We start from the raw sequence: 24,440 nt of genomic DNA, 5'->3' as shown, positions 1-24,440 counted from the left end.
TAAGCCACCCAGTCTATAGTATTTTGTTACGAAAGGCTGACTAACACATTAGTCATAAGGAAATGCAAAGCAAAACCACGATGATACACCACGTCACACCCACTAGGATGGCTAAAACAAAATATCAAGTTTCGATGAGGATGTGATGGGGAGAAAATGGAACTCTCATTCATTGCTGGTGGAAATGTAGAATGGTGTAGCTACGGTGGGAGATGGTTTGGCGTTCCTTCAGTAAGTTAAAGATAGAAATACCACATGGCCCTAGATATGTGCCCCGAACAGAGGCTCAAAAACTTGCACACAAAATTTTATAGAAGCACTATTCACAACAGCCCAAATACCCATTAACTGATGCATGGATAAACAGATGTGTTATATCCATAAAAGGAAACATATTCAGTCATAAAAATGAATGTACTGATACTGGCTACCACATGGATGAACCTTGAAAATATTATGCTAAGTGAAAGAAGCTAGCCACAAAAAAGCCACATTTATATGAAACAATCAGATTAGACAAACCCAAATAGACAGAGGAGATTAGTGTTCTCTGGGGTCTAGAGAAGGGAGAATGAGACATGATTGCTCAGTGAAATTGGGTTTCCTTTGGAGGTGATGAGGATGGTTTGGAATTATATTGAGGGTGTTGGATAGAGGTGACTGATGGTTGCATTGCACTGTGCATGTACTAAAATGTCACTGAATTGTACTTTATCATGTTAAAATGGCACATTTTGTTATGTGCATTTTACCAAAGTAAAATATAAAGAATGTTAGGGTTGTGTCTAGTAGACCCTCTCTGCTAGACAATAAGTCCTCTCATATTCTGAGGACCTGCCTCCTGAATCCTTTTGACTACTTGAGAAAGTGTCTTCAGTGTTTACAGGCATTAACTGCTGTACATCATTTTGGTCCAAGGGGGAGAAGAGCCCATCTTAGAAAGAAATACAGTGGTGACTTTTGTCTAATGGAGTAGGTTCTAGTGTTAAGAGACCACAAACTTTGGAATGGAATTTTAACAGATTTCATTCCATTTGGACTGAAAGGGTCAGAGACATTACAATTTGGAAAGAGACCTCTGGACCCCAAACTCCTCTGGGCCTACTCGGTGGCGAACATGGATCTTTTGTGGAACAGAAGGACTGGTCAGAGCACAGAGCCTAGAGCTGCAGTCTCTTCCAGGGAGCAGGGCGGGCCTGAGCTGCAATGAAGGCCCTTCAGTCTGGGCCAGGCTGGAACTCAGATTGCTGTAGGCCTGCTGTGCACCTGTCTCTCCCCTTTAGAACGTAGCAGTCCTATCTGTTTCCCCTGTAATGTGTTGGGTATGTGGGAGTGCATTTCTTTAATTCTCAGATTGTCTGTTTTCAAGAACCTGTCCCAAGGAAATATCTTGAGGAGCCCCCTCTTCTGCACCCAACTGGGGACTCGACCCGAAACCCAGGTATGTGCCCCGACTGAGAATTGAACCTGCAGCCCTTTGGTTCACAGGCCGGCATTCAACCCACTGAGCCACACCAGCCAGGGTTAGACCTAATTTTAGATGACTATATCCCGAAGCTCAAGTCCAAGCCTGATGCCATAATGGGATGAGAATTTTCACTGTTTTGGGACGGTCTATATATTTTGCACAAGGGAAGAATGTAAATAATTTGTGGCTGTATTGTGAATGTATTGTGGCTGCAGATTCTTTAATACATGTCCCATGAAGAGGTAGCAGGGAGAATCTGTCCCTTAGCACTAAGCAGTCTGCTTTGACCAATAGATGCTTTTACCAATAGATAAATCGACCCATAGAATAAACTGTGCCAGCTTCTGAGTCAAGGCCTTAAGAAAGTGACACTTGCCCTGGCTGGTGTGGCTCAGTGGATCGAGTAGGCCTGTGAACCGAAAGGTCGCTGGTTCAATTCCCAGTCAGGGCACATGCCTTGGGTTGCAGACCAGGTCCCCAGTTGGGGGCATGCAAGAGGCAACCAATCGATATATCTCTTGCACATTGATGTTTCTCTCCCTCTAGTTCTCTCTCCCTTCCCCTCTCTCTAAAAAGTAAATAAATAAAAATTCTAAAAAATAAGTGACACTTCCCTTTCCTATCTCTTGGAACAGCCTGAATCCCTGACCTGTCCTGAAACCACACTGCTGAAAGATGCTGAAAGGACATAGGCTTATTGGTTGACAGTCCCACGGAGCCCAGCCTGCCCATCAGACCTGTCAGAGGGCAGCTTAGAGCCACCTGCCTCTGCCTGCGAATATCCCTGTGACCTTAGTCAACACTAGCGGATTAATGGCCCAGATTCCTGCCCCCCACATGCGTGAGATATAATTGGGTGCTGTTTTAAGTCATCAGCGAAGTCTCCAAGCCCCTTCTGCTTGGTCTCACTGCCCACATTCATCCCTGCGCCCCACTCCTTTTGGGTGCAGCAGCCCTTGCAGCCAGCATGTTTGAGACATCTCTTCCACCTGGCCAGGTGACCCCGGGCAAGTCATTGTCCCTGAGCCCTAAATATGTCTTTGCAGAGTAAGACATCCGGTTCTACAGAGCACAGCACGTGGTGTCATAGATGGAGGCTGGAGCTGGAAGGGGAAGGACCATTGCGGGATGTGGCTGGGACAGGAAGTGGGATGAGGCACTGCAAGAGGGACTTCTGCAGATTCAGTCACATGGGGAGGGAACCGCATGACATCACAGATACCCCAATGTGACACACGCAGAGTCTCAGCTGGGATTGGTTGGGTGGGCGCAGCAGAGACAAAAGCCAGTCTCAGAGCTGAAAATGGATGGAGAATCTGTGCTGAGAGGGCTTCGCTGCTCCCCCGGGGCCTTCCTCCCCATATCCTCTGTGCCCACCCTGCGAGCTGGCTGTGTTCATCGGTCTGTTCAGGGGTCTCAGGTCCAAACCTTTGGCCTTAGGTTTCCCACCCCAGCCTTGGCCATCACCTGTGGGGCCCAAGGCTGGGGCTGCTACATATCTAGTCTCCCAGGCCTACCCCAGTTTTGGCCAGGGTTCCCTGTGTGAGCACTTGCTGCTTCCCTCCTTTGTGGCCATATCTGTCCAGCAGCCAGGATGGGGAGCCCGTGAGAAAGACGGATACCACAGGACCGTGCCTCCATGCCATGCAATGCCTTCAGGTGTGGGTGCCAACAGCCCCTGTGCAGGCCACTGTCCAGCTGGACAACTCTAGAACCTCTAGAACAAATTTAATTTGAAACCCATTGAATCTCTGAAAACATTCATTAAAGAAGCTGAGTCAGAGCATATAGAACTAAAATAAGTGAGGGTCATGCCCTGTGGAGGACAATCAAAATAAAAAATGAGGAACTAGGTTTTAAGAGTGTCTGAAAGATTTGACAGGTGCAGAGAGGTTGCCATTGTGGACTATGCTAAGAGACATCAGAACCTCATATAGGTCTTAGAAGAACCCCCAGGTCCTAAAGGTTTGGAGAGCACAGTTCTATTTCCTAAAGAAACCCTGGATTGAGTGGCCAACAGTGATCCTGAGGGAGATGGGGAACTAAGTCCTGGGCCAGAATTTCTTGAAGTGTTTTGGGAGCCTATAATTACTACTATTTTATTCTCAGGAACACTTATTTCAGAAAGAAAATGATATAAATTGACTAAACAACAAAACATGTTAAAAAATATCTTCACACACACACAAGTCCTTACTATATTGTTAAAATATGAATGGAAGCCAAAGCAGAGAATCTCTTGGGAAAAAAACAAAAACAGCAAAAGTGTCTTCAAAGGAAGTTTTTCCACAAGAAAGGAGAAAAATAAATAAAGACCATTAAAAAAGATGAAGTTGTACAATGAAAGAATTCAAGAGCAGATTGGTTGGGAAGATTAAATGAAGCAACATGTAAACATTTAACTACAGTGCCAGGGAAATAGTAGGTCCTTGGCAGAAGTAGTTGATAAAATCTGATTTTTCAGACCACTCAGAGTAGGGTTATGAATCATTCTGAGATGATGATTCCCTGGTTTACACACCCATCAAATAACACGAGAGGTTTACACTCTGCTTATTCTGGGCACGCAATTAGAGGGATTTGGCTGGACTCCATTACAACGTCATCAGAGAAGAACAATACATATTAGAGGGGAGAACAGCAATACAAGAGAATGAAGTGTAAAAAGGGTCTGCACCACAGCTATCTTCTGGCTTATATAACTCCACTGGAAATATTAACAGCAAACTCAGTTACTACTCATGCTTGGAGAGAACCTAGATTTAGGGGAATTATATACCACACCCCTAAAGCCCTCGTCAGCTCTTCAAAGTTTTAAATTCTGACATGTTTGTGGAAGCTTAATAGTCATGCTAAATATTAAGAAACAAAAGACAGTTCTCTCCCAGACCCATTTCCAGAGCATTACTCTGTTTGATCCTCACAATGGCCCTTTGAGATACGTTACATTGCACTCAGTTCAGAATTGAGGATTCCAGGACTGGAAAAGTTGGGTGACCTCTCCAATGACACACAGCTAGCACAGGACTGGAACCTCTGAACCCTGGTTCCCTGCCACCTGGTGTACTTGCCACCCCTTCTTAGTGGAGTGCGTCTTCTCATGGTTACCTTTTCTTGTTTATGTTGCTAAAGATATTTTAAGCCCATAATTAAAATTCTGGTAAACAACAGAGACAAAGCTCACTTCTTTACAGTTAAAACCATGCGCTATATTGGAAGACAGCTGCTTTAGCCCAAAGAAGATGGCATCGTTTTCACCTTGCTGTTGACAGAATTACAGGGCCCTGCCTGTCCCTGAGGCCTCTCTGCTTGCAGCCGCGCTCACTAAACCAGAGCTGCTCTCAGTTGCGCTGGGTGCGTGTTAGTGAGCAAGGCCTTTGGGTTTGGTTAAATGTCGCGCTCAGATCTCTAGGCTGAAAAACATCTTCAGAGCTGAGTTCAGCCAACACGGTCACATGAGGCAAAGGCAGACTGAGAAAGTCCTCTTTCCCCCCCTTGGTTTGTTATATAGGGTCTAACTGGACAGGAATCTTGTCTCTGCATTCACAGCTGTTACCCTAATAAACTCTCTGCTTCGGCATTTCATTTCTCCCACGTGGAGGGCATCCATGCTGCCCCACTCTGACCATGAACGAACACGGCGGCCTTCTAATTAAGCAGACCGCTGAAAACCATTCAAGCCTTGACTGTTCAGACAAATTTATGCAGGTTTAAACTGAACCACATATGTCCTCAGCAAAACCAAAGCCTCACACGTCACAGAAGCTCTATTTTTTATTTTATTTATTTATTTGTTGTTTGCAAAGTGATAAAAAGTGAGGACCTACAAACAAGGTTACTGTACCCAGCAAAGCTATCATTTAGAATCAAAGAGCTTCCCAGACAAGAAGAAGCTAAAGGAGTTCAACACCACCAGACCAATATTATACAAAATGTTAAAGGGTCTTCTTTAAAAGGAAGAAGATCAAAACTATGAACAATAAAATGGCAATAAATATATATCTATCAATTATTGAATCTAAAAAACAAAATCAACCGACAAACAGAACAGAAACAGAACCATAGATACGGAGAATATTTTGATGGTTGCCAGGTGGGAGGGGTGTTGGGGGGATGGGCGAAAAGGTGAAGAGATAAGAAGTACAGCTTGGTTGTTATAGGTCACAGAAGCTTTAAAGGGGGAGGACAGAGAGGGAAGATGGTACAGCAGTTGTTGCCACGTGTAATCCTGTGGGATGTTCCCATTTTAAGGGAAGATTTCTTTCCTAAGGTTTTTGAGGCACAGCTCAAAGAATGGAAACCTGGCCAAAAACCGAATTATCGTGAAAATCTAAGTGCCTCAAGTCCACAAACTCCCCAGATCCGCATTTTCTTTTTGGCTCTATGCAGCAGCCAGACTCAAACTGAAAATCCCTCTCATGGGCTGATGAGTGGCCTTCCTGTCAATTAACCAGGAGGCTGCAGCCTGGAGGAAGCCTGTCCTCTGCCTGTGGCTGAATTATGCCACACTGATTCCCAGTGAGAATTTGTGATGAAAATTTCAAATGTTCCAACAGCTTCAAGGGTATTTTTGCTTCTGAAGAGTGGGGAAGTTAGCGGGTAGCCAAGGGCCCTCCTCTAGCAGTGGCCCTGGCCCTTTGGGGACCGAGGCAGGTGGCAGAGGGCTCAGTGGTTTCCACCTGACCGGGGATTGATTCCCCAACAGGCAGTCTTTGCTTCAGACCCAATCACCCAACTGGCAGAGACCTGCAGCCTCACACCACCGACCTGACAGGTGCAGCTTCTGCCCATTTCCTTTCACACTGTCACTCTCAAAACCAACTCCATTCCCCACTGTCTGCACATGCACTTCCAAAGAATCCAACCTGCAATAAGGCTGTTCCCCCAAACTGCATTATGTGGAGATAACCCACTCCACAGAGCATCATACTTTTTTCCCCTCAGGGTTCAGCTTTAAGTCCTTGGTTGGAATTAATTGGATAAGGAATGTGTAAATCTGGAAGACAGAGGACATCTTTGCTGGGATTTGGGGAACTGGGACATTTTCAGGCCCTTAGAAAAAAGGAGCCAAGTAAAGACTTTCTTGGCTAATAAATAGCAATTGCCCAGGTCTGAGATGATACTAAATTAAACAGAGACTAACCTGAGTAGGGACTGAGAAGCCAAACTTAACCTGTTTTTCTCAGGGATGGGGCAACCCTTGGCATAATCCCTGCATCCTTTCTCCTCCACAGCACTTACTCCTGGAGTTTTTACCACTACACCCCTTTATTCCAGTAGCTTTATGTATTCACTACTAAAGGCACCCACTCACCAAGGCCGGCTTCTCTGCCTCACTCCCTTAAAAATCTAGACTGAACTTGCACAACAGAACAGTCAGGATGGCTCCTGTTGCTTCATTATTATAAACACAATTTTGATGAGAACAGTCTTAAAGATACATCTTTGCACTGTTTCTTTAATACAGGTTCCCTAGAAGAGGAAATGCTTAGACAAAGACATTTTAAAAAACATTTACAACCCAAAAAGCCAGCACCGGTTTACATTCTATTCCAGTCTAGCACAAGAGTATTTCCCCACACCCTTGTCAATGTCGGTAATTATTATCCTTTTTATTTTTGTATGTAATTGGACACTGACTGTTCTTAATTCTGAAAATTTCTATATTTTACAGAAGTTTATTTCTTTTTAAAATAGGGTTTAGTTCTAACGTTGGTGAGCAGCAGGAAAGTGAGACTTCGGTGGAGCAAGTAAGGCACTCCCTTAGGTGCAAGGTCCAGGGGGGAAAGAGGCCTGAGAATCAGCAGTCAAGATGAATAAAAAATAATGCAATATTAAAAAAATAAAAATTAATGCAAAAAATTCACGATGAACAAAGTATCACAATTTTAAGTAAGAGGATTCAACCCTGTACTGTTGCATAATTGCCTTGCTCCCTTGCCTCTTGTAAGAGGCCATTTATTCACTTATTTAATAGTGTTAACCCTGAGAATGAATAAACGTGGTGAGAAGGGGTCCTATGACCAACCGGGCCCAAATCTATGAACAGAGGCTAACAGCTGCTGCTAAACAGGGGCCTCTCACTCAAGCCCATCCGAGGCCTGCACTGAACTGCCTGCATTATGTTCCTGTCCTCTGCACCAACCTTTAAAAAGAAGTTCCTGGACTCGTATTCCAAACAATAGGACTGAGACTTTCCCCATCCAATCAGAGATGTGCAGCTATTTCTCCACTAGCATCTTCACCAACAGATCAGAGCAGTTCCATTCTGACCCGTTAGGACAGTGCTTTTGTGACCAATCAAACTGTGAGAATTTGGAGTCCTCATTTGCATGAGGACAGACTAAGCACAGACCCAAAGTGGGGACTTTTCAGCTTCCCTTTGTCTTAGCGCTCAAGGGCTGACTGTAGCCCTGCAGTTTCACGACTGAAACAGTATCGTATCATTACAGTATTGTGTCACAACTGAGCTGTTCGCATTGAGTAATTTCCTTCTTTATAACACCCCAAATTGGGAATTCCTGTTGAATTGGCACTGAGGACCATCAGTTGCCAATAGTTTTATCTCTTATTTAATAAAAAGGAAAATGGGCTGTCGAAAGCAGAAACTTAAAGCCTCTCATGAGGTTGGCAATGCATCATTTAAAATTACGCTAGGGCCCTGTCTGGTGTGGCTCAGTTGGTTGAGCATCGTTCTGCAAAGTGAGGATCACTGGTTGGATTCCCGACAGGGCGCAGGCCTGGGTTGTCACCACCTCCCAGGTTGGGGGTGTGCAAGAGGCAACCAAAGGATGTTTCTCTCACATAGATGGTTGTCTCCCTCTTTCCCTCCCTCCCCTTCTCTCTAAAAATAAATAAAATCTTTAAAAAATAAAATTACGCTGGGGAAAAATTAATTAAATCATGGGGACAACATAACAAGTGAGAAGATTAACATGTACAGTATAATCTCATTTCAATCATGAATCTGAAGTGAATGGCTTATGTTCTTTCTTGCTGGACCCACAAGTATCTGCACTTTAAAAAATTCACGGGTATTTTTCCTTATGTGTGCTATTCATCAACTGAAGATTCAAAAATATATTTGGGATATATATGTAGCCAGCAAAAATCTGGAGGAAGGAACACCGCACTGGTTATCTCTGGAGGATGGGATTTTCAATGGCTCTAATTTTCTTTCGGATACTATTACTTTCCGCGAAAAAAAATGCTTACTTTGCAGTCTAAAAACAATAAAGTTATTGTGTTTTCAAAGCTTGTTTATTAAGCCCTCTGTTTTCAGGCTGTGGGAGTTACCCACCCCTTTTACCTTCCTCCTTGGGGGAGGCCTGAAGAAGGAGCCCCAGGCCCAGTTAGGTCTTGGCCACCTCCTCAGTGTTCTTCCACCTCCCAGCAGTGACCCCGAAATTATGTGAGTTGGGGGTAGGAGAACCTGGCAAGCTACACCCCACAAAACTTGGGGACCCCGGCAGACCCCCAGACGAGCCTCTCATTTCTCTGCTGTCTTCAGCCAGGCCCGGGCCGCCTTGGTCCCGCCCCGCCCCCCCACGCCGCCCCTCCCGTCTCCCCGCCCCACTCTCACCTACCTCCCTTCGCTGCACCCTCCACTACCCCACAAGCCGCCCCTCAGTGCGTCGCCCCGACGCGGAGGGACGGGAGCCGAGACGCCGCCGGCGGTGGCTCAGCTTTGGCGCTGCACTCAGGCCCGGATGCCCCAGAAGCACCCGTTTCCCAATCCCCGAAGCAACGCTGGAGCTCCTTCTCCTTGTAAACGCGTACTGAATTCAGGAGACTACGTACTCTATCAGATCTCCGAGCCGGGACGCCACAGGCACAGTGAGGCCTTTAATAATGCAGAGTCACCAGCTTACCGGGACCTCGTGGCGCAATGGTAGCGCGTCTGACTCCAGATCAGAAGGTTGCGTGTTCAAGTCACGTCGGGGTCATGTTTGGTACTTTTTGCCCTTTCTCCAATTAGAGGTGTGTAACAAACGGAGTAAAAGCCATGAATGAAAAATTTGTCCTCGAAATATGTGTTATCCTTCCAACAGTACAGAAAACCCCCCTCCTTTTTCTTTCATCTCAAGTATAGGATTCATCAACTTCCGACTGCCAGAGGAAGAGTGTCCTTCTGGCGGTGGGCACAAGGCGCTGTGCCAAGCCTCAAAGTGACCCCGGAGGCAGCTTGGACTGACACACCTGGCGTCCAGGAAGCCCCCTGCCCACCTCTGCTCGTTCCGGACATCCTGGAGTGGCCCCTTGGGTTGCCTGCTTGGCACCCCGCCCCCCTTGCCACCGCAAAGCCACGCCCACTTCTACCTTGTGTGTCATTTAATTCGCCCTGGAAAGGTCCGGGAGGTGGACCTTCTGTCCCAGGAAGGACTGGTACTTTTGCATGGCTCCTCCTTGCTTGTCTTGATCATCTTTTTTTCTCTCTGCCCCAGTCGCTCCTTTTGATGGTCATTCTATCACCACCCGGATTGTTCCCCATTCTCAGAAGCTTTATGGATTTACCTACATCCATAAAGCCTGGACACACACGTCAATATTATTTGATAAGTTAAAAAAAAAAAAGTTCTGCCTCTTCACCAGCAGAGGGATGTATAGAAAAAAAAGCAAGTTGCATAAAATATTTTTTTTAATGTAAACACGTACTGTAGATGTATTCGTATAACGCTCTGAATGGGAATTATCCACACCAACTCTGGAATAGTGGTTAAGTCTGGGGAATGAGGAAGAAGGGGTAGAGTTTCTAACTTTTTTAAAATGAACATTTTCAAAATGTTAATATTTATTAAATCTGGTTAGAGGGTTCATGAAATCTAACATTTTGAAACATGGGTTTCAGGTTGGAATTCACTCTACATGAGTAGTCCAAAACCTTCAAGTCAAGAAATTAATTTATAATCTCTCAGGTTAGTAGAACCCACATGTTGGCAGACGTAGAGTTAATTTCTCTCTGAAAGAAATACATCCTCAAAAGAGGTCTTCTAGTTTTCACACATATAAAGTCCCAATCAAAATTTGCTCATAATATATTTTAAAAGAAATAAATTGATAGAGAAGACACTGTGAATCAGAACCAGCAAAATCAGATCCACAGACCTCAGATACAGGGATTATCAGTTGCAGAATGCACAATTATCCATTTAGTCTCTCAAATATAAGAGGACTGAAGGCCTGGCTGGTGTGGCTCAGTGGATTGAGTGCCTGCTTGTGAATTGAAAGGTTGCTGGATCAATTCCCAGCCACAGCACATGCTTAGGTTCTGGGCCAGGGGGACATGTGAGAGGCAACCAACCTATGTTTCTCTTGCACATTGATGTTTCTCTCTCTCTCATTCTGCCTTCCTTCCCCTCTCTCTAAAAATAAATAAATAAAATCTTTTAAAAACACCCTAGCTAGTGTGGCTCAGTGGATTGAGCACCAGCCTGTAAACCAAAGGATTGCAGGTTGCATTCCCAGTCAGGGCCAATACCTGGGTTGTGGGCCAGGTCCCCAGTTGGGGGTGCACGAGAGGCAACCACATATTGTTTTTCTCTCCCTCTTGTTCTCCCTCTCTTCCCCTATATCTAAAAACAAATAAGCTATTTGAAAAGAAAATCTTTTTAAAAAAGGACTAAAACATTGACCACAGAACAAGAGACAATAAAAAATAACTGTTTTAAATAACTAAAAAAATATATTTCTAAAAATGAAAGTTTAATGTTTGAAATTAGGAACACAATAGTTATATTAAACAACACATAAGACAGCTAAAAAAAGAATTAATGAAATGGAATATTTTGGTAGTTTAAAATATGCCCACAAATTCTTGACACTCCCTTCAAAAGGTGATGTCTAATTCTCTTTCCCTTGAGGACTTAATTCCTTGACTCTAACAACAACAACAACAAAACCAACAAAAAACAAAAGCAGAAGTTATGGCCTGTGACTTTGGAGATGAGGTCATTAAAGGAACTCTGATTTCCTGCTCCTGTCTCTATCTATGGATCACTGAGTCTGGGACAGCCAGCTGCCATGCCATGAGAACGTTTAGGAAGTGCTATACGGAGGGTCACTTGATGAGGAACTGAGGCCTCCAGCCAACAGTCATGTGAGTAAGCCCAATCAAACTTTCCCATGTCTGCAGGCCCAACCAACATTTTGACTCCGACCTCATATAAGACTCTCAACCAGAACCAACCAGCCAAGCCACACCTGAATTTTGGGCCCTCAGACTATATGAGGTAATAAGTGTTAAGATCTTAGGGTTGGGGGTGGTAATTTGTTATGCAGCAGTAGATAACTAATACAAAGATAGACTTTAAGAGCATAAGAAGGCAAATAAAGAGACAAGGAGACAGAAAATATGGGATGGGAGAGTGAAGCGATATTGAGGATATGATGAATAGGTCTAATACAGCCTCAATGGAGGTCCCTGAGAGTTAATAGAGACAGTAGGGGGAGGTGGTATGTGAAGAGATGATGGCTAACAACTTCTCAAAACTGATGGAAAACATGAGTACTCACTCCCAAGCAGCACACTCTATCCTAAGGATGATAAGGAAAGAGAAATCTATATCTACATACAGCATAAGGAAATTGCACAATGTGAGAAAGTAAAGATTTAAAAAAACAGCCACGGGGGGTGGGGGAAGACCAATTATCTATAAAAAATCAGACTAAAGCTGAATTCTGAACAGCAACAATGAAAGTCAGAGGAAGTGCACTAATAATTCCAAAGTACTGAAAGAAAATAACTGCCAACCTCAGATTGTACACTGAGGACATTAGCTTTCAAGCAAAGGAAACCACCAGCATCCCTCTCTGAAGGAAGAGCTAAAGGATGTCCTTCAGGAAGAAGGAAATGACCCCAGGCAGAATGTCTGAACTGTAAGGGCTGGTGAGCAAAGGCAGAGGTAAACATGAGGGTATAACAAACAAATCTTGACCATATAGAAACACTAACAATATTACAAACTTGTGGAATTGGAAAATACTACTATAATACTAGACAAGAACTACATGCAAGCCAGAGTAAGGTGGTTATGTTGTTCTAAAGGAAGGATATTTATTAACAAGAGACGATGCTAAAGTTAAAATGTAGGGTAATCACTAAAATAGAAATAATTGGTTGGTTACACAGACCAAAAAAATCAATGAAAGGTATCAAGATATGAATAATAAAATTAACAACCTGATCAAATGGATATAGATAAATCTGTCATACAACGATTAGAGAACAATGTTCTTGAGTTCACACGTACCATTTATAAAAGTGTGACCACCTTCAAGACCATAAAGTAAATGTCAACAAATTTCAAAGCAGAGACTTCTGGTCAAGATGGAGGTGTAGACAGACACACTGCATCTCCCTCCACAACTAAGAAGGAATATAACTACCTCAAAGCTAGAAACAACCAGAAGTTCCAGAAAATCAAACTGCATGGAAGTCCAGCAAACAAAGATATAAAGAAGAAACACTCATCCAGACAGGTAGGAGGGACGGAGCCCAGGTGAAGAGGACGCGGTGTGGTGGCGGCAGCGGCGGCAGCAGCAGCAGCAGCAGCAGCAGCAGCAGCAGCAGTAGCAGCAGCAGCAGCAGCAGCAGCAGCAGTAGCAGCAGCAGCAGCAGCAGTGGCAGGTTGGCAGGAAGCACAGTCACAGGTTTTAAAAAGTCAGGAGGGACACCTGGGGAGCGTTCCCAGCTCCTCATTGGACCTTGCAGCTCACAGTCCCAGCACCATGGAAAATCAAGCCTCATTGCTTCTGACTGTGCAAACCAGTGGGGGCTGGGGTGCAGGAAGAAACTGCCTGTCTCTCAGCAGAGTCTGCTTGTTTAAAGGGCCCCCATGGTTCTAGAATGTCCGCAGACCCACCCACTCTGGGAATGATGGCCAAGGCAGCAGCTAGAGAGGCGCCAGTCCGGTGCAGAAGTGGGAGAGGTGCCTAGAAAAGGGGCGAGTGTTGGGAAGGCAGCATTGTTCCCTCTTGGACCCCTCCCCCACATACAGCGCCACAACGTGACGGAACAGGTCGCCCTGTACTTACTGATGAATCCCTAAGGCTCCGCCCCTTACAAAATAATGGGAGCGACAGCTCTACCTGAGACGCGGAGGCAAACAAACACAGGAGCGTGTCAGAATGAGGAGAAGTATGGCCCAAAAGAGGGAATGGATCAAGGTTCCAGTGGGAGAATTAAGCGACGAGGAGATAGCCAACCTAACAGATGAGGAGATAGACAACCTAACAGATGAAGAATTCAAAACACTGGTGATAAAGATGCTCATAGGCTTGACAGATATGCCTGAGTACGGCAAATGCATTAGAGAAGAAGTGAAGGCTATGCTAAGTGAAAAGAAGGATAATCCACACAAAACCAATGGTGAAGGGAAGGAAACTGGGGTTCAAATTAATGATTTGGAATGTAAGAAAGAAAAAAAAAAGTCAATCCATGCATAATGAGGAAGCAAGAATTGAAAAAAATGAGGAAAACTTCCCAAATTTTGCAAAGGAGATGGATATACAGGTCCTGGAAGAACTGAGGGTCCTGGGTGACCTGGATCCAGAGGTGACCACACCAGGACACATCATAATTGAGATGCGAAAGGTGAAAGATAAAGACAGAGTCCTGGGGGCAACAAGAGAGAGGTGGAGAGTTGTCTACAGGGGGTTGCCTATAGGACTATCAGCTAATTTCTCAGAGGACACTTTGCAGGGAGGAAGCGACTGACAAGCAGTATTCAATGTGATGAAAAGGAACCTGCAACCAGGACTACTCTATCCAACAAAGCTATCATTTGGAATGGAAGGGCAGATGAAGCACTTCCCAGACAAGGTGAAGCTTGTCATCATCACCAAGCCATTATGATATGAAATGTCAAAAGGACTTACTTAAGAAAAAGAAAATCAAAACTATGAACACTAAAATGACAACAAATTTACAACTATCAATAACTGAATCTAAAAAATAAAAACAAAATCCAACTAAGCAAATCAGAATAGGGACAGAATCATAGGAATGGGGATCATTTGGAGGGTTATCAGCTGGGAGAAATGGGGAAATTGTGTAGGGACTAAGACGCATAATCGGATGGTACAAAATAGATGGGGGAAGTTAAGAATAATATAGGAAAGGGTGAAGCCAAAGTACGTATATGCACAACCCATGGACATGAACTAAGGGGAGTGGGATTGCTGAGGGAAGGGAGGTACTGGGCAGAGTGGAGCAAAGGGGAAAAAATATGGAACTACTGTAACAACAAAATCAATAAAATATACTCAAAAAAAATTTTCAAAGCATAGGTATCATTCAGGTCACTTTATCTGACCAAATAATGATTAAAATAGGACTCAATAAAACACTCCTAAATTAATTCATAGGTCAAAGACAAAATCAGACACTTAGACAATAGAAAAAACAGAGGTATAAACATTGAAAAGGAGATAAAACTATTACTATTTGCAAATGATATGGTTGCCTAGCTGGAAAACCTGAGTTAGCTGAAAAATTACTAAAAACAAAAGGGAAAGTCAGTGAGATAGTGAGGTATACCAAGGACCAACTTCCGGTCAAGATGGATGTATAGGCAGACACGCTTCACCTCCCTGTGCAACCGTAGAAAGAATTACAACCAGGTTTTAAAAACAAGTAACAACCAGCACCGTCAGAAAATTGAGCTATATGGAAGTCCGACAACCAAAACTTTAGAGAAGCCACATTCACCCAGATGGATAGAAGGGGCAGAGTCTCGGAGACTGAGCACTAGGGCAGTGTGGCTCAGACAAGTGGCAGTGGTGGAATAGATGGTACAACACTCACATGTGGTGAGTAAAAATTCAGGAGGGACACCTTGGGAGCAAGTGATCCCAGCCCCAGGCCAGACTGCACAGCCCAGGGTTTCAGCACCAAGAAGATAAATTCCCATTACCCCTGACTGTAAAAACCAGTGGGGATTGAGGTGGCAGAAGAAACTGCTGATTCCACCACTTAAAGGGCCCAAATGGTGTTAGAACACATGCAACCCCCCAGGGCAGCAACGGGAAGGGTGCCAATTGCACACCGGAAGTGGGTGAAGTAACTGGAAACAGAGTGAGCACTGGGCAAATTGCCAGAAGCCAGGCAGGGTACTTGTCCCTCTCTGAGCCCTCCCCCCCAAATAGAGCCGCAAAGCGGTGAAGTGAGTGGCCCCACCCTGGCAATTACCAAAGGCTCCACCCCACACAATTTACAGGTGGCTTTGCTACATAGGCCATGCTACTAAGACAGGAAGTCAAAGCAGCTCTACCCAATACACAGAAACAAACACAGGGAAGCCGCCCAATTGAAGAAGCAAAGAAATATGGCCCAACTGAAAGAACAGAACGAAACCCTAGAAAAAGAACTAAACAGAACGGAGATAGCCAACCTATCAGATGCAGAATTCAAAACATTGGTGCATTTTTGTCTTTCTCTGAATTTTTGTTGTAATTACATACAATCTTTCCACTTTTGCATTTTAATCTTTGTACTAACTATGTAGTTGGTTGATCCACTGTTTTTGCTATGAGTTTGCCTTTGTTAGAATTTATTTCTTTCCTATATCTTCTTATTCATATTTACATCTTTTCCTTTCTACTTAAAGAAGTCCTGTTAATGTTCTTGTAATATTGGTTTAGTGGTAATGAACTCCTCTACCCTTTTCTTGTCTGGGAAACTATCTCTCTTTTAATTCTAAATTATTACTTTGTTGGGTAGAATAATCTTTGTTGTAAGACTTTGCTTTCCATGACTTTAACTATTTCATAACATTCCCTTTTGTCCTGAAATGTTTCTGTTGAGAAATCAGCTGACAGTCTTATGGGAACTCCCTTGTAGGTTACTAACTGCCTTTCTCTTGCTGCTTTTAATACTGTCTCTTTGCCTTTACTTTTTGGCATTTTAATTATGATGTATCTTGGTGTGGACCTCTTTGGGTTATTTTATTTGGGACTTTCTGCACTTCCTGGGTTTGTATGTCTATATCCTTCATCAGATTAGGGAAATTTTCTGTAATTATTTCTTTAAGCAGTTCTTAATCCCTTGCTTTCAACCATGACCTGACAGTCCTTGCAACAATCTTTGAAGGGATTATCAGCCTCTTTCTTCAGATAGGGTAGTATATAGTCAAATGGCTAAATAACTTGCCCAATGCTAAGTGCTAATACATGTCAGAGAGGGTACTGGAAATAGCTTTTGTTTCACTGCAGAGGTAACAGTGGGAATAAAAGGTCATACTTTAATACCAGATAATCAAGAGACAGAAATATCCAATTCTGTCCATTAGGTCACCAATCACCTAGCAAATACATTGTGAGCACCTGCTATCCCCAGAAACTGAACATTAAAAATAAATAAATCCTGGACTTCCGGCCAAGATGGAGGCCTAGACTGACATGCTCCATCTCCCTCCACAACTAAGAAGGAATACATCTACCACAAAACCAGAAGTAACCAGAAGTTCCAGAAAATAAAGCTATATGGAAGTCCAATGTATGAAGTTATAAAGAAGTGGTGCTCGTCGAGATGGGTAGGAGGGTCAAAGCCAGGGTGGAGAGGTCAAGCTGTGCTGGCGGTGGCAGCAGCAGTGACGGAGGCAGGACAGTGGTAAGCACAGACACCCGTATTTAAGGGGAGGTGAGAAGCGCCTGGGAAGCACCCCAGGATGCAGACCAAACCCGTCAGCTTGCAATTCCAATGCCAGGGAAGGCAGACCCCCATTGCCTTGGACTGTGAGGGCTGGAAGGGGTGAGGACGGAGGAAGAGGCTCCCAGTCTCTCAACAGAGAGTGAATGGCAGGAATCCATTTGGACCCCCACCCCCACAGAAAACGCCACAGCGTGGTGAGAAGGGTCGCCCAGTAGTGACAAGTACACAGGGCTTCGTCCCCTATGGCATTGGAGGTGTGACAGCCCAGCCCAGGAAGCAAAGGTAAACACAAAACTGTCAGGATAGCACAGATCATGATAGAGGTCCCAATCACGCAGCTGACCAGCCAACAATGATCTAATTAAGGGCTCAGCAGATAGGAAATCTTCTGAGACACAGTTCAGAGCTTTGGTTATATGAATGAATGCTTACAGACCTAACAGCAGATCTTAAACAAGATGGGGAAGGAATGAAGGCTAGTCCTGCTGAAATGAATGAAAACACATACAAAACTAGTGGTGAGGGAAAGAAAACCAGGGATCAAATCAACAGATCAGAACATAGGGAAGGAACAAACAGTCAACCAGTGCAGAAAGAGGAAATGAAAAGTGAGGAAAACGAGGAGAGGCTCAGAAACCTATGGGACAGCTATAAGTGGGCCAACATCTGAATCATAGGGTTGCCAGAAGGTGAAGAAGAACTAGAAATGGAAAAATTATGTGAAAAAATAATGAAGCAGAACTTCCCTCACTTGGGGAAGGAAATAGACTTACAGGTCCAGGAAGCACAGAGAGTTCCAAAGAAGCTGGACCCACGGAGAACCACACCAAGACACATTATAATCAAAATGTCAAAAATTAAGGATAAAGAGAATCTTAAAAGCATCAAGAGAGAAGAGGAGAATTACGTACAAAGGGGTCCCAATAAGACTTATCAGCTGATTTCTCAAAGAAGACTCTGCAGACAAGAAGGGACTGGCAAGAAATATTCAAAGTAATGAAAATCAAAAACCTACAACCACGATTACTCTATCCAGCGAAGCTGTCATTCAGAATAGAAGGGCAGAGAAAGTGTTTCCAGGACAAAGTAAAACCGAAGGAGTTCATCAGATCCAAACCACTGTTATAGGAAATGTTAAAGGGACTTGTTTAGGAGAAGGAGGATCAAAATTATGAACATTAAAATGAAAACTATCACAACAACCAACAACAGAAGCTGGGAAATTGAAACAAAGGCAAACTAAGTAGGCAACGAGAGTGGGAAAAGAATTATAGGTATGGGGAACATTGTGGGGGGTGGTCATCAGGGAGTGGGAAGGGGGGCAAGGGAGGGAGGTGGTACAGGAATTAAGAAGCATAGTAGGAGGGTGTGGAGATAGGAAGATGTTGAGAAGAACTATATGCACAGCCAATGGGCATGGACTAAGGGGGGGGGCAACCAGAGGGAGGGATGTCACTGGGTGGAGGGGAACAAAGGGAAAAGAAATTGGGACAACTGTAACAGCATAATCAATAAAGCATATTAAAATCAATCAATCAATCAATCAATCAATCAATCCTGCCCTGGCTGCTCTGGCTCAGTGGATTGAGCGGAGGCCCATGAACCGTAAGGTCGCTGGTTTGAGTCTGGGTAAGGGCATATGCCTGGATTGTGGGCCAGGTCTCCAGTTGTGGGTGTGTGAGAGGCAACCACACATTGATGTTTCTCTCCCTCTTTTCTCCCTCCCTTCCCCTCTCTCTAAGAAAATAACATAAAAAATTTAAACAATATGTTATTTTAAAATACCTATGAATAAATTTAATCAAGGAGGTAAAAAATCAACACTTGGAAAACTATAAGACAATAAATAAAGAAATTTTAAAAGATACAAATAAATGGAAGCATATATCATGATCATGGATAGAAAAAATAGCATAGTTAAAATGTTTCTACTATCCAAAACAATCTACAAATTTAATGCAATTTCTATCAAAATACCAATGACATATTCACAGGTGTAGAACAAGTAATTTTAAAATTTACATGGAACCAAAAAGCTGGAGATATCACGCTACCTTGAATCAAAATATACCACAAGGTTATAGTAATTAAAAAAGCATGGTACTAGAATAAAAACAGACACATAGATCAGTGAGTGGAACCCAACAGAGAGCACAGAAATAAACACATGCCTATATGATTAATTAACCTATGATAAAGGATGCAAAACTCTACAATAAAGACAGTCTTATGATAAATGGTGTTGGGAAAACTGGATAGATACATGCAAAAGAATGACACTTTATTAATTTCTCATACAAAAATAATCTCAAAAGGATTAAAGACTTAAATGTAAGACTTGAAAACATAAAACTCCTAGAAGAAAGCATAGGCAGTAAATGCTTTGACATTGCTCTTGGTAATATTTTTTGGATATGTCTCTTTAATTAATTGAAACAAAAGAAAAAATAAACAAATGGGACTACATCAAAGTAAAAAGTTTTTGCACAGCAAAAGAACTATCAAAAAAATGAAAAGGCTAGCAGCTGAACCAGTAGACCTCCTGAAATGAACCAAATAATTACATTTACTTAAACTGTTCCTACTCTATGTATTTCATTATTGTAATCAGAATCTTCTGTTAGTGGAAAATTTCAGTAAACAATAGGGTTTATGTATATGATTGGAAACTTGTTTTGTTATCTAGGATTGATTTTTCATTTCTTGGCATCTCACAGTAATTAACAATTTAAACTCTTTAAAAATTAATAGCTCTTTATTAGCTGGTTGTTTTTTTTTTTTTTTTCCTTCAGCCTCATTCTAAGTATAAAACTATATGAACTACAATTAAATTAATTTACTTGCTACTTTTTATAGAAGAACATGACAGCAGCTGGTCCCATTTAAATAATGAAAGTGCACTACCAGCCAAGATGGGGGAGTAGGTAGGCATACTTTACCTCCTTCCACAACCATAAGTAGGATTAGATCTACCTCAAAACAAAAAACAACCAAAACTACCAGAAAATGGAATTGCATGGAAGTCCAACAAACAAAGATATAAAGAAGCAATACCCATCCAGACAGGTAGGAGGGGCGGAGCCAGGGTGGAGAGGATGTGGTGTGGCATCTGTGGTGGTGGTGGTGGCGGCAGCAAGGCAGTGGCTGTGGCCAGCCTTAGGAAAGAGCAGTCACATATTATAAAAACTGGAAGGGTCTCCTGGGGAGTGATCCCAGTCCCAGGCCAGACTGTGTAGCTTATGGTTCCAGTGCTGGGAAAATAAAACCTCATTGTTTCTCACTGTGAAAACCAGTGGGGGTTGGGGTGGTGGAAGAAACTTCCCATTTCACATGAGAGTCTGTTTAGAGGACCTCTGGTCCTAGAACACCTGCAAACGCACCCACTCTGGGAACCATCAGTGGGGCAATAGCTAGAGGGGCACCAGTTGCATATGTGAAGTTGGTGAAGTGACGGGAAAAGGGATTAGTGCTGAGCAAGCACAATTGTTCTTCACTGACAAATACCTAAGGCTCCACCCCTAACAATGTAACACATGTGACAGCTCTACCTAAGACAAAGAGGCAAACACAGGAGGCTGTCAAGTTGAGGAGACAGAGAAGTATGGCCCAAAAGAGGGAGCAGATCAAGATTGCAGTAGGAGAACTAAGTGATGAGGAGATAGCCAACCTAACAGATGAAGAGTTCAAAACCCTGGTGATAATGATGCTCATAGACATGACAGACATGATTGAGTAAGGCAAATGCATGAGTGAAGTGAAGGCTATAATAAATGAAATGAAGAAAAATCCACATGAAACCAATGGTGAAGGAAAGAAAGCCAGGGGTTCAAATCAATGTCTTGAAACACAAGGAAGAAATAAGCAGTCAACCAGTATAGAATGAAGAAACAAGAATTGAAAAAAAAAATGAGGAGAGGCTTAGGAACCTCTGGGACAACTTTAAATGTACCAATATCTGAATCATAGAGGTGCCAGAAGGAGGAGAGGATGAGCAAGAAATTGAAAGCTTATTTGAAAAAATAATGAGGGAAAACTTTCCTAATTTGGTGAAGGAAATAGACACACAAGTCCAGGAAGCACAGAGAGTCCCAAACAAGCTAGACCAAAGAGGACCACACCAAGACACATCATAATTAAAATGCCAAAGGTTGAAGATAAAGAGAGGATCCTAAAAGCAGCAAGAGAAAAGAAGTGTTACCTACAAAGGAATTCCCATAAGACTGTCAGCTGATTTCACAAAAAAAAAAAAAAAAACAAAAAAACTTTGTAGGCAAGAAGTATTCAAAGTGATGAAAAGCAAGGAACTACAACCAAGATTACTCAATCCAGCAAAGCTATCATTTAGAATGGAAGGGCAGATAAAGTGCTTCCCAGACAAGGTAAAGTGAAAAGGGTTTATCATCACCAAGCCATTATTATATGAAATGTTAAAGGGACGTACTTAAGAAAAAAAAGATCAAAACTATGAACACTAAAAGACAACAAACATAACTATTAACAAATGAATCTAAACAAACAAACAAACAAACAAAAATGAACTAAGCAAACAACGAGAGCAGGAATAGAACCATAGATATGGAGATCATTTGGAGGGTTATCAGCAGGGAGGGGGAAGGAAGAGAATAGGGGGAAAGGTGCAGGGATCAAGAAACATAACTGGTAGGTAAAAAATAAATGAGGACGTTAAGAATTGTATAGGAAGTAGAGAAACCAAAGAACTTAAATGCATGACCCATTGACATGAACTAAAGGGGCAGGGATTGCTGGAGGGGAGGGGGGGTACTGGGCAGAGGGAGGCAAAGGGGAAAAAATCAGAACAACTGTAATAGCATAACCAATAAAATATACTTAAGGAAAAATATGGAAAAAATGTTAAACTGAGTTTACAAAAATATCAGTTGGAGGTGCTAAAAGTAGAGGAAGGAAGACTGCAAATTCTGAGCTTAATGGCATATGTACTTTTCTGAACAATTTTAATCAAAAGACAAACTATTAAAAAATAAAATTTCACAGAATATTCTAGTAAAATGTATTTTGAACAATTCTATCTCATACACCATTGTATTCCCCAGACTTAACAATAGTGCATGGCACATGGTAGGTGCTTTAAAATATAGATAATGAATGAAAAAATAATAATGAAAGTGTACAATTTTTTTTGAAGCCAGTACAGTGCTTTGCATATTGCAAAACTACTCAAGGTTGTGACCTTTCTCTAAAAACGTATTGCATAAGAGTCTTGTCTCCCTTATTTCATTCTTTCTTTTGTTTTAAATGATTAAAAGTTATTTGTTATTTTTATGAGATGAAGTGCATCCAACTTGGAAAAGATTCGAGGAAGCTGGTTACATAAGCGAGGGACATTTTAGAAGTGATTCCAGAAGGAGGGATTCAAATACTTCAGAAGTCTCTCTGCTAAGAGTTCAAAGTTCAATAAAAGATTTCAGTTTTTACATGTGTTCTTGTCATTTTAATTTTTTCTGAAGACAATTTCCAAAAATTTGAAAACGAAGTCACAGTCTTTTCTTCCTATTAAAAAAAAAGATCCCTGGCTGGTATGGCTCAGTGGCCTGAGCACTGGCCTGTGGGTCTAAAAGTCGCTGGTTTGATTCCCATCCAGGGCACATGCCTGGGTTGTGGGCCAGGTCCCCAGTTGGGGGCATGCGAGAGGCAACCAACCAATGTATCTCTCACGTATCTCTCTCCCTCTCTTTCTCACTCCTCATCTCTCTAATAGTAAATAAATAAAATATTTTTAAAAAATGAAAAGACAATCTACTGAATGAAAGAAGATATTTATCAATGATACACCTGATAAGAGAATAACATCCAAAATATATAGGGAACTCATACAATTTAACATGAAAAATATTATTAAATAAACAGGCAGAGGACCTTAATAGACATTTTTCCAAAGAAGACATACAGATTGCCATAGACATAAAAAGACGCTCCGCGTCACTAATCATCAGGGACATGTAAGTTAGAGCCACAGAGAGATATCACTACATACTTGTCAGAATGGCCATCATCAATAAATCAACAAACAAGGGTTGGTGAGGATGTGGGGAAAAGAGAAGCCACGTGCACTGTTGCTGGGAATGCAGACTGGTGCAGCTACTATGGAAACAGTATGAAGTTGGCTCGAAAAATTAAAAATGTGACTACCATATGACTGAGCAATTCCACTTCATCCAAAACACTAATTTGAAAAGCTATATCTACCACTCTGTTCAATGCAGCAGCATTATTTGCAATAGCTCACATATGAAAGCAACCTAAGTATCCATTGATAGACAAATGGATAAAGAAGTTGCGGTACAATGTGTGGATGGAAAGGGGCCACACATTCAACCTGACAAGCTCAGGGGAGGCCCTGTGTGGTGACCTTGCAAACTCAGAGACCTAAAGTGACCCCATAAGATGGTCTGAAATGAAAACTTCCCAATTAAAAGTGAGTCGTGGTGGGCAATCATGCCCTAGGTTAGAGTCTCCCCTGAAAAAAGTCAATCATTACCTTAATTGAACCTATTTTTTTCCCCTCTATGACAACATACCTTCGGTATGTCAGGGCAATTTCCTTTTTCCAGACCCCTCAAAGCACAGATACTGCACCTGAGCAAAGACCACACATACCTTCGTTGCTACTGTTACCGTGTTGTTGACTGTTAACTATCCTGTACCCACCTAAGTAGGAAAAATCATGTGTCTATCATTTTATTTCTTATCCAATCCCAGAGGTTTCTCCACTTTGCTTTCTCCCACTTCCCTTATCTATTACCCATGGATTTTATGTAACCCACATATATCTTCTCTTTTGATCAGAATGTGTACAATAAAGTGCAAAACTGCTATTTTTGGTAGCATTTTCTTAATCCTTTGAGATTTTGCTTCCCAGTAACTGTCATCAGTTTGGCTCAAATAAACTCATAAAAATTCTTACAAGTTTGAACATTTCTTACGTTGATAAATAGAATATTACTCAGCCATAAAATAGGATGTTTTGCTATTTGCAACAACATGGATGAACTTAGGGGGTATTATGCTAAGTTAGATAAGTCAGAGAAAGACAAATATCATATTTCACTTACATGTGGAATCTAAAAAACAAAGTGAACAAACAAAACAGAAACAAACGCATAGTTACTGAGAAGAAATTGGTGACTGCCTGGCAGGAGAGGGGCTGGGGGCAATGGGTGAAAAAGGTGAAGAAATTAGGAAGCACAAACTGCCAGTTATAAAGAGTCATGGGACGTACCGTGCAGCACAGGGGACACAGTCAGTACTAGTCAGTAACTATGTGTGGCGTCACTTGGGCACTAG

The 24,440-nt window shown here is 42.5% G+C and overlaps 1 non-coding gene across 1 annotated transcript; it reads left to right on the top strand.

The window, feature by feature from the left end:
* Positions 1-9,342: 9,342 nt before the first annotated feature.
* Positions 9,343-9,414, top strand: TRNAW-CCA (transfer RNA tryptophan (anticodon CCA)). The gene has a single exon. It is a non-coding gene; the product is annotated as a tRNA-Trp (tRNA).
* The last annotated feature ends 15,026 nt before the right edge of the window (positions 9,415-24,440 follow it).

Source organism: Furipterus horrens, unplaced genomic scaffold (genome assembly GCF_987537825.1).
Source record: "Furipterus horrens unplaced genomic scaffold, mFurHor1.1.pri manual_scaffold_11, whole genome shotgun sequence".
Taxonomy (NCBI): Eukaryota; Metazoa; Chordata; class Mammalia; order Chiroptera; family Furipteridae; genus Furipterus; species Furipterus horrens.
This window is presented reverse-complemented; position numbering and strand designations above follow the sequence as displayed.